This window comes from Bufo gargarizans, chromosome 3 (genome assembly GCF_014858855.1).
Source record: "Bufo gargarizans isolate SCDJY-AF-19 chromosome 3, ASM1485885v1, whole genome shotgun sequence".
Classification (NCBI taxonomy): Eukaryota; Metazoa; Chordata; class Amphibia; order Anura; family Bufonidae; genus Bufo; species Bufo gargarizans.
In genome coordinates, this window is record NC_058082.1 from 496292524 (window position 1) to 496301929 (window position 9406).

Here is a 9406-nt window from a genome sequence, read left to right on the forward strand (position 1 = left end):
TTTGAGAGGTAGCATGGCTAGGGCTTTGTTTATTAGTTTTCTCTAGTTTGTCCAACTCTGACAGTAGTGCAGTCTGCTTTTGTTCCCTAGATTTTCTGTCTCTATAACAGATCTTTATCAGTATGCACTGGATATATGCCAACCATTCTGAATATACACTAGAAGCTGTTCCAGAGTTAAATCTGAAGAACTCTGTAGTGGTGGCCTCTATTTCTTTCCCATAACCGGAATGGCCCAAAAGAAAGAGTTGTTTCTTCATATCCTATCAGGATTAGTATTATTTCCTTCCTGAAGGGTAAGTGTGATTGCCGCATGATCAAACCATTTGATCAGGCCAATATCTGATATACAACTCCTATAGATTAGTCTACGGTCTACAAGAAATAGGTCTATACGGGTATATGACCTACCATTCGCTGAAAAAATTGTGAAATCTCTTTCTGTGCTATGATGTGCCCCCTACAAACATCAAATAGCTCTTCTGAATGTATAAAAGATGGTAACCCGGTATCTGTTTGCCTGGTGGGATTACTAGTATCCATTGAGGTATTTACAAAATCACTGCATAACAAGAGGTGGCCCTGCTTAATCCTATTAGTCTTTCTCATAAGTTTATGCAAAAATGATATTTGTCTATGATTAGATGCATATAAATGAACAATGGTGTAAATGTCATTATTAAGGGAGCGCACTAGGATCACATAGCGGACTCTTACATCAACAGACTGCGGAATCTGTGGAAAAGCAACTGTATTTCTAGTAGCAATTAACGCTCCCTTGTTCTTTTTCTCTGAATGTGAATGGAGAATGACCGGAAATAAATAGTGTTTCAATCTATGGGCATCTTTCTTAATAATAAGATATCAGTACGAAGCGATATCGCTTCTCTCCACAGGTATGCTCTTTTATGTGGACAATTAGGCTAAATGCACACAATCAGGATTGTGTGTGGATTTTCTGCGCAGAAAATCCGCACCGTAGGTCATGTACATTGTATTCTATGAGAATGTAAAATTCTCAATGCACACAATGCAGATTTTGATCTGCAGTGCAGATTTTAAAATCAGCAGCATATTAATTTATTCAAATTTTTTCTGACCGGATTTTCACCATTCACTTAGTAAAATCCGCATGCGGAAAATCTGCACCAAAATTGTTGTGGATTGACCGCACGGATTTTCCTGCGAACACCTGCGGATTTCAGTTCGGATTCTCCACACATGAATCCTGAATGTGTGCATCTACCCTGAAGGTCCTTCAAGTTAAGTGACATACATTGAAGCACCATTGGAATGGCAAAAAAAATGGTAACACAGTGGATCAGGACGGCAAATAGAAAAGCAAAGAAACAAAAGAAACAAGGAAATCGGTATGCCAGAAGGAACTATCATGATAAAGAGTCCCAACTAAAGAATAGGGAGAACAGCACTAGGCCGTTAGTTATTATGGTGGTATAGTCCTGGAAAGTTACCAGAAAGAGGATACAAAACATTCCATCGGTTCTTGGTGCTGTGAGGTAGTACTTCAGCCCGGTGGATAATTCAGCCCAATGGACCAGTTGTTGCAGGTTTCTTCCACCATTCTGTTTCCCTCCAAGGGGATCTCCTAGGCGGTGCAGGTTCCAATGAATCCATGGTTAAATTCCATGAAGACAGTAGCTTTTTGCCATCTTCCAGTGTCTTAATAGTAGCAGTGCCATCTTAACTGGGTAGCCTTAGCGATATGGCCAGTGTTTTCCTTTGGCGTTGGGTAATAGCAGAGAGATCAATAAAAAAACTGACAGATTGGAATGGTTACGGCAAAACTTGTACCTTGCGGGCAGTAGAAAGCATAGCCTCCTTGACATGAAAGAAATGCACTCTGGCAAGCGTATCTCTAGGTAACGTTTCAGCCAAACATGCAGGTCTGGGGACCCGATGCGCCCGATCTATGATCATATCCTGAGCTATTAGATTTGGGAGTTTTTGGATATAAGAAGTGAGGCCAGATGAAGGAACAGTCTCTGGGATCCCCCGGAGCTTAATGTTATGGCGTCGCGAGCGGTCCTCCAAGTTGGCAGGTTTAGATTTCATATGCTCTAGCTCATCCGCCATGTCATGAGCATCAGTTATAGTATTTTGGGACTCTGCAAATTTTCTCATTTTCGTTTCGATATGCACCACCTGGATATCCAAAGCTTGGACAGATGCAGAGATGGGTGCTAGCAATACAGCAATGTCCTCATGAAGGATTTCAGAGCAACTAACATGCACTTGAGTGTATGTTCAGACACTGGCCTATGAGAAGCAGGTAGTGCTGTTAGGGCATCCACTATATCAGATGTGACCCCAATATCTGGGGGAGGTGTCCCCTCTGCTATTTCTGTAAGCTGGGGAGCCACAAAATGCATTTGGCCATGAGTTGAATGAAGAGGGCCGGACATAGTCAGGGATGGCAAGCAGAACCAGACATCATGGCGTGCCGCCTGTCCCAACTCCTGTGTGCGGGAGCTAAGGTCCTCTGATGTGAGCGGGAGGACAGATGTGGTTCGAGTCCCAAATATGCCTGGAGGCCATACTCACCGGCGATTGCTGTACAGCAGGTGAGGGGAGAGGCGCAGAGTCTAGCAAGGAAGGAGCGAATAGAGGAGCCCACCGTGATGCCATCTTTACTCCGGTCGGAGTTAAAGAACTGCCGCAGGTCAGAGTCCAGCTTATGTGGCGTCTTCCTGGTTTTCCACATCCTGGTAAGAGATTGTCAGTTGTTGGGGATAGGTGGATGTCAATAATCCTCAATCAGAGGGAAAGTAGCTGGGCTATAAGGATAAACTTGTTGGTAGCAATCTCGTAGTGCAGAGCAATATACCGCCCCAGCTGAACCAAATACCACAGTGCAGCACAATATACTGCCACCTGCTGCACAGTATTCAACAGTTTTGCTGTCCTCAGGACACAGATACAGTTGAATTCAGGAGGACACCCGCAACAAGTGCATAGGAGAGAATCAGTTCATTACGTACCTGTCTGGCCTGCAGCTGTCATGTGTGTTGTCACAGGATGTCACACTTTAGGTCCAGCAGGACCAGAAGCAGTAGCTCAAACCTGGATATGGAACACTTTGAATAGGTGTTTTTTTTTTTTTTTCCTTCCAATTTTACACGGTGGCAGTGATATGGAACTCAGTTTCCACCCTCAGACAATCCCCTTAAGGCTACAAGCACACGACCGTTGTGTGTTTTGCAGTCCGCAAATTACAGATCCGCAAAACACGAATGGCGTCCGTGTGCGTTCTGCAATTTGCGGAACGACGCGGATGGTCATTAATATAACTGCCTATTCTTGTCCACAAAACAGACAAGTATAGGACAGGTTATTTTTTTTTTTGCGGACCACGGAACAAAGCAACGGATGCGGACAGCACACGGAGTGCAGTCTGCATCTTTTGCGGCCCCATTAAAGTGAATGGGTCCACATCCAAGCCGCAAATACCGCAACTCGGATGCGGACCAAAACAATGGCCGTGTGCATGAGGCTTAAAAGGAATATGTAATCAATTAAGGAACTATTGTTTAAATGCCATATTCATTCCGGAAACGCATCAGACCCCATTATAGTGAATAGATCCGTTGGGCATCTGCAGTGTCTGGCATAAGCTGGATACAGCGATTTCGTTATCTTGTTCCTATTAGGGATGAGCGAACCCGAACTGTATTTTGGGGTGTCCGTGACATGGACCCGAACATTTTCGTAAAAGTCCAGGTTCGGGTTCGGTGTTCGTTGATTTCTTGGCGCTTTTTGAAAGGCTGCAAAGCAGCCAATCAACAAGCGTCATACTACTTGCCCCAAGAGGCCGTCACAGCCATGCCTACTATTGGCATGGCTGTGATTGGCCAGTGCAGCATGTGACCCAGCCTCTATTTAAGCTGGAGTCACGTAGCGCCGCACGTCACTCTGCTCTGATCAGTGTAGGGAGAGGTTGCAGCTGCGACTGTTAGGGCGAGATTAGGCAGATTAACTCCTCCAAAAGACTTAAGTCAGTGATCGATCTACAGCTGTGGATCATTGAACTGCTGCTATTCAATTGCTCACTGTTTTTAGGCTGCCCAGAGCGTTTTTCAGTCACTTTTTTCTGGGGTGATCGGCGGCCATTTTGTGTCTTGTGGTGCGCCAGCACAAGCTGCCACCAAGTCCATTTAACCATCAATAGTGTGGTTATTTTTTGGCTATATCCTACATCAGGGGCAAGCTGCCACCAAGTCCATTTAACCATCAATAGTGTGGTTATTTTTTTGCTATATCCTACGTCAGGGGCTTGGCTGTGCTTGCTATTTTATTGAGGGGTGAAATACAATTGCCAAAATAGCAGTACCCTAAATCTGGTGTTTCAGCTGTGGCCAGCCAATTGTAATACTGTCTGCTGTCTGGCAAAGGATATATTTTTGTTCTGGGTTGAAATACAATTCCCAATTTAGCAATTCTCTAAATTAGTGGTTTCTGCTGTATCAGGCCTACTTTAAATCTATCCATAAAAGGGTATATTAGATTCAAGATGCAGATAGGGTCATTCTCAATAACTTCACACACAAGCTACCGTGCATTTCCAAGTCTAATTCTGTCCGTAAACGTATACCTGTCACCCAGCACCTAAATAATAGGCCTCAAATTTATATTCAGCTAAATCTGTGGTTATTGCTGTAGCTGGTCAAGTTATTTTGTGTCCGTCAAAGGACAGTTTTGTTCTGGGTTGAAATACAATTCCCAATTTAGCAATTCTCCAAATGAGTGGTTTCTGCTGTATCAGGCCTACTTTAAATCTATCCCTAAAAGGGTATATTAGAATCAAGGTGCTGATAGGGTCATTCTCAATAACTTCACACACACGCTACTGTGCATATCCAAGTCTAATTCTGTCCGTAAACGTATACCTGTCACCCAGCGCCTAAATAATAGGCCTCAAATTTATATTCAGCTAAATCTGTCATTACTGCTGTACCTGTATTAGTGTAATACGGTACCTAAATAGATAGCCAGATAGTGTTAGGTGTCTGTAAAAAAAGGCCTGAATTTGAATTCAATACATTGGGCCAAATAATATTTTTCTTATTGTGGTGAACAGTAACAATGAGGAAAACATCTGGTAAGGGACGCGGACGTGGACATGGTCGTGGTGGTGTTAGTGGACCCTCTGGTGCTGGGAGAGGACGTGGCCGTTCTGCCACAGCCACACGTCCTAGTGTACCAACTACCTCAGGTCCCAGTAGCCGCCAGAATTTACAGCCATATTTGGTGGGGCCCAATGCCGTTCTAAGGATGGTAAGGCCTGAGCAGGTACAGGCATTAGTCAATTGGGTGGCCGACAGTGGATCCAGCACGTTCACATTATCTCCCACCCAGTCTTCTGCAGAAAGCGCACAGATGGCGCCTGAAAACCAAGCCCATCAGTCTGTCACATCACCCCCATGCATACCAGGGAAACTGTCTGAGCCTCAAGTTATGCAGCAGTCTCTTATGCTGTTTGAAGACTCTGCTGGCAGGGTTTCCCAAGGGCATCCACCCAGCCCTTCCCCAGCGGTGGAAGACATAGAATGCACTGACGCACAACCACTTATGTTTCCTGATGATGAGGACATGGGAATACCACCTCAGCACGTCTCTGATGATGACGAAACACAGGTGCCAACTGCTGCGTCTTTCTGCAGTGTGCAGACTGAACAGGAGGTCAGGGAGGTAGACTGGGTGGAAGACGATGCAGGGGACGATGAGGTCCTAGACCCCACATGGAATGAAGGTCGTGCCACTGACTTTTACAGTTCGGAGGAAGAGGCAGTGGTGAGACCGAGCCAACAGCGTAGCAAAAGAGGGAGCAGTGGGCAAAAGCAGAACACCCGCCGCCAAGAGACTCCGCCTGCTACTGACCGCCGCCATCTGGGACCGAGCACCCCAAAGGCAGCTTCAAGAAGTTCCCTGGCATGGCACTTCTTCAAACAATGTGCTGACGACAAGACCCGAGTGGTTTGCACGCTGTGCCATCAGAGCCTGAAGCGAGGCATTAACGTTCTGAACCTTAGCACAACCTGCATGAGCAGGCACCTGCATGCAAAGCATGAACTGCAGTGGAGTAAACACCTTAAAAACAAGGAAGTCACTCAGGCTCCCCCTGCTACCTCTTCTGCTGCTGCCGCCTCGGCCTATTCTGCTGCTGCCGCCTCGGCCTCTTCCTCCGCCTCTGGAGGAACGTTGGCACCTGCCGCCCAGCAAACAGGGGATGTACCACCCACCACCTCCGTCACCAAGCATCTCAATCATGTCACACGGCAGCGTTCAGCTCTCCATCTCACAAACATTTGATAGAAAGCGTAAATTCCCACCTAGCCACCCTCGATCCCTGGCCCTGAATGCCAGCATTTCTAAACTACTGGCCTATGAAATGCTGTCATTTAGGCTGGTGGACACAGACAGCTTCAAACAGCTCATGTCGCTTGCTGTCCCACAGTATGTTGTTCCCAGCCGTCACTACTTCTCCAAGAGAGCCGTGCCTTCCCTGCAGTGTGCACTGCGCAACACCATCTGTGGCAAGGTCCACCTAACCACAGATACGTGGACCAGTAAGCACAGCCAGGGACGCTATATCTCCCTAACTTCACACTGGGTAAATGTAGTGGCGGCTGAGCCCCAGACGGAGAGCTGTTTGGCGCACGTCCTTCCGCCGCCAAGGATCGCAGGGCAACATTCTTTGCCTCCTGTTGCCTCCTCCTCCTACTCAGCTTCCTCCTCCTCTTCTTCCACCTGCTCATCCAGTCAGCCACACACCTTCACCACCAACTTCAGCACAGCCCGGGGTAAACGTCAGCAGGCCATTCTGAAACTCATATGTTTGGGGGACAGGCCCCACACCGCACAGGAGTTGTGGCGGGGTATAGAACAACAGACCGACGAGTGGTTGCTGCCGGTGAGCCTCAAGCCCGGCCTGGTGGTGTGCGATAATGTGCGAAATCTCGTTGCAGCTCTGGGACTAGCCGGTTTGACGCACATCCCTTGCCTGGCGCATGTGCTGAATTTGGTGGTGCAGAAGTTCATTCACAACTACCCCGACATGTCAGAGCTGCTGCATAAAGTGCGGGCCATCTGTTCGCGCTTCCGGCTTTCACATCCTGCCGCTGCTCGCCTGTCTGCGCTACAGCGTAACTTCGGCCTTCCCGCTCACCGCCTCATATGCGACGTGCCCACCAGGTGGAACTCCACCTTGCACATGCTAGACAGACTGTGCGAGCAGCAGCAGGCCATAGTGGAGTTTCAGCTGCAGCACACACGGGTCAGTCGCACTGCGGAACAGCACCACTTCACCACCAATGACTGGGCCTCCATGCGAGACCTGTGTGCCCTGTTGTGCTGTTTCGAGTACTCCACCAACATGGCCAGTGGCGATGACGCCGTTATCAGCGTTACAATACCACTTCTATGTCTCCTTGAGAAAACACTTAGGGCGATGATGGAAGAGGAGGTGGCCCAGGAGGAGGAGGAGGAGGAGGAGGAGGAAGAGGGGTCATTTTTAGCACTTTCAGGTCAGTCTCTTCGAAGTGACGCAGAGGGAGGTTTTTTGCAACAGCAGAGGCAAGGTACAAATGTGGCCAGCCAGGGCCCACTACTGGAGGACGAGGATGAGGAGGAGGTGGAGGAGGATGAGGATGAAGCATGGTCACAGCGGGGTGGCACCCAACGCAGCTCGGGCCCATCACTGGTGCGTGGCTGGGGGGAAACGCAGGACGATGACGATACGCCTCCCACAGAGGGCAGCCTGGCACACATGAGCGACTACATGCTGCAGTGCCTGCGCAACGACAGCAGAGTTGCCCACATTTTAACGTGTGCGGACTAATGGGTTGCCACCCTGCTGGATCCACGGTACAAAGACAATGTGCCCACCTTACTTCCTGCACTGGAGCGTGATAGGAAGATGCGCGAGTACAAGCGCACGTTGGTAGACGCGCTACTGAGAGCATTCCCAAATGTCACAGGGGAACAAGTGGAAGCCCAAGGCGAAGGCAGAGGAGGAGCAAGAGGTCACCAACGCAGCTGTGTCACGGCCAGCTCCTCTGAGGGCAGGGTTAGCATGGCAGAGATGTGGAAAAGTTTTGTCAACACGCCACAGCTAAGTACACCACCACCTGATACGGAACGTGTTAGCAGGAGGCAACATTTCACTAACATGGTGGAACAGTACGTGTGCACACCCCTCCACGTACTGACTGATGGTTCGGCCCCATTCAACTTCTGGGTCTCTAAATTGTCCACGTGGCCAGAGCTAGCCTTTTATGCCTTGGAGGTGCTGGCCTGCCCGGCGGCCAGCGTTTTGTCTGAACATGTATTCAGCACTGGCAGGGGGCGTCATTACAGACAAACGCAGCCGCCTGTCTACAGCCAATGTGGACAAGCTGACGTTCATAAAAATGAACCAGGCATGGATCCCACAGGACCTGTCCATCCCTTGTGCAGATTAGACATTAACTACCTCCCCTTAACCATATATTATTGTACTCCAGGGCACTTCCTCATTCAATCCTATTTTTATTTTCATTTTACCATTATATTGCGGGGCAACCTAAAGTTGAATGAACCTCTCCTCTGTCTGGGTGCCGGGGCCTAAAAATATCTCACAGTGGCCTGTTCCAGTGTTGGGTGACGTGAAGCCTGATTCTCTTCTATGACATGAAGACTGATTCTCTGCTGAGTCGCTGACATGAAGCCTGAATCTCTGTTATGGGACCTCTCTCCTCTGTCTGGGTGCCGGGGCCTAAATTATATGACAATGGACTGTTCCAATGTTAGGTGACGTGAAGCATGATTCTCTGCTATGACATGAAGACTGATTCTCTGCTGACATGAAGCCTGAATCCCTGTAATGGGACCTCTCTCCTCTGCCTGGGCCTAAATATATGACAATGGACTGTTCCAGTGTTGGGTGACGTGAAGCCTGATTCTCTGCTATGACATGAAGACTGATTCTCTGCTGACATGAAGCCAGATTCTCTGTTATGGGACCTCTCTCCTCTGCCTGGGTGCCGGGGCCTAAATTATATGACACCTGGACTGGGGCCCGTAGATATTGATCAGGCGCAGTTCCTGTCCCTTCATGAGGATATCCAAGATCAAACACCTCCCCATTTCCAGCTCAACCACCCGTCGGCATTCTACGGGTACGGTGAAAAGAACCGCCACTCCGCTATACGGCTCAGCCGCAAGAAACCAGGAGGGCCCGGATCTCCACTCCCTCTTTGCCTTGTGGACTTCTGTCAAGTTTGACAGTCTGGTCTCTTGCAAAAATAAAACATCAGCTTCAACTCGGCTGATAAAATCAAAGGCTGCATAGCGAGCCGCATCAGATTTAACGCTGGCGACATTAATGGTCGCCAGTGTCAGCTGAGTGGGTA